We start from the raw sequence: 2,080 nt of genomic DNA, 5'->3' as shown, positions 1-2,080 counted from the left end.
TCTTTGTATTTACCTAAAGAATGAATTGGAAGCAGCAGGTGACATCTGTGTTAACAAGAAGGCAGAATCAATGCAGGCCTTACAGTAAAAGCAAAACACACTTTCAATCTTTACTAGTCTCAAGAACATTTTAGAAGAACTTCTCTAAGTTCATCTATTGTCTATGAACTATTATTTTCCCCTGATGAAGCTATATTCATTTCATATCATGTAGTCCAGTTTATTCATCGGGCATAGTCCTGTACATTCCTTGGAAACTCCCAGAAGAAAACAGCTTTTTAAAAAGTATGATATTTGGGCATGATTTGAGGAGGGGGTGTGGCTCAGTGGCAGAGCATCTGCTTTGCATGCAGAAGGTCCCAGGTTCAATCCCTGGCATCTCCAGTTAAAAGCATTAGGCAGCAGCTGATGTGAAAGGCCTCTGCCTGAGACCCTGGAGACCCACTGCCAGACTGAGTAAACAACACTGACCTTGATAAATCAATGGTCTGATTCAATATAAGGCAGCTTCATGTGTTCATACGTGATTCATTCATAACCACAAGCTGAGGGAATTCTCAGGCTTTCCTGTTTCCTCCTTTACTCCCTAAGACAGGAAAATATCTTGTCTCTCCTTTAGCAACCTGCCTCCAGAGAATTATGTACCCCAGCTCCCCTCAGTAGCCTTCTTTTCTTTTCCTGTTCCATGCAATGTTTTCTACAAACCAGGATTAAAACAGCAGAGGTAAGATAACAGCAAACCTTGAACTGCAGAGCCATACATGAGAGAGAAAAAAGAAATGGGCAGGAACCTGCAAATTTCCTTGGAAAGGTCATTCACATTTTAACAAAGCATGTTATGACTGAATTGTTCCTCATTCCATCCAGTTGTGAAGATTATTTGGAATGACCCTCATCTCTAGCCTTCATTGGAGGACCTTTGCATGACACACTTTGAACCCCCTGGATTAGATTGGGTTTAAGTCATGGGTTCACCTCCATCCTCCTACTTGCAGTCATCACCTTGTTTACAATTTATATCTTAATATTTTCAGTTTCTTTCAAGAAGACCAAGCATCACAGCTGTCTGCCAAAAGGACAGCAGAAAAAGGTTGACTTTGTTGATATATCCAGGGCTTTTTTTCTGGGAAAAGAGGTGGTGGAACTCAGTGGGTTGCCCTGCCCTCCATGGCGGCATGGAGGGCAGTCTAAACTCCCCTCTGTCTGGAGAGCAGGGGGCGGGGCCACCAGCCATGTGACCATTTTCAAGAGGTTCCGGAACTCCGTTCCCCCACGTTCCCCCTGAAAAAAAGCCCTGGATATATCTATCTGGACAGGCTGTTCCCAGGAACCAATGCTCTAATATAGGAAAAATTTGCTTGTGATGCTCTTTCATGGACTTGCATCTGGACTTGGAGTTTAAATGTGGCTTCCAGCTCTCTCTGACAAACATTTTGTCAGAATGTCCTTTGAGACAGTTGACTATAGATGCCCAGCTTGACCATCAGCAGGGCTAGACTGCTCTGTTTATAACATGAAAAGTTAAATATCTATAATGTCGCTAAACTGAATCTTACCCCAGGATCTTTGGTGGGATTCTAGGCCAGTATATGACCTCCTACCGACAACACACACACAGTATACAGCTGGAGACCCCATTATGCAAATTTGCACAGATGCATTTATTTCCTCAGAATAAGAAATTGAACAACAGGATTCAGACTCACTCTTCCCCCCAGAGGTTAAATTACATGAAAGTCAGGAAATGCAACATTAAATTCCCTGCAGCTACCATAGCTTGACTGGATGGCGGATCTACTGCATTAACATTTTGCTTGCTGTTGCTGGCATTGTAAAAGCCGAGGGTCGTGCTCCTTTCCACCCTTCGCAATTTTATTATTCTTGAACACCATGAAAGACAGATATTATTATTAATTTGATAGAGTGTGTTACAATATGAGATGCAACATACAATAAAATGGAACAGAATATAAAATGCAACAAGGTAATTGCTATTCCAGCTGCTCTTGCTAGGCACTTAATGGCATAAAACCACCCTATTTTTCATGGTAATAAAACACCTCACACACTTCCCCCAAAA

The 2,080-nt window shown here is 42.1% G+C and overlaps 1 non-coding gene across 1 annotated transcript; it reads left to right on the top strand.

Moving 5' to 3' along the window:
* Positions 1-312: 312 nt before the first annotated feature.
* On the top strand, positions 313-384 carry TRNAA-UGC (transfer RNA alanine (anticodon UGC)). Its single transcript has one exon. It is a non-coding gene; the product is annotated as a tRNA-Ala (tRNA).
* Positions 385-2,080: the final 1,696 nt, after the last annotated feature.

Source organism: Eublepharis macularius, chromosome 7 (genome assembly GCF_028583425.1).
Source record: "Eublepharis macularius isolate TG4126 chromosome 7, MPM_Emac_v1.0, whole genome shotgun sequence".
In the NCBI taxonomy this organism is placed as follows: domain Eukaryota; kingdom Metazoa; phylum Chordata; class Lepidosauria; order Squamata; family Eublepharidae; genus Eublepharis; species Eublepharis macularius.
Note: the sequence above shows the minus strand (reverse complement) of the source record. Positions and strands in the feature narration are given on the sequence as shown.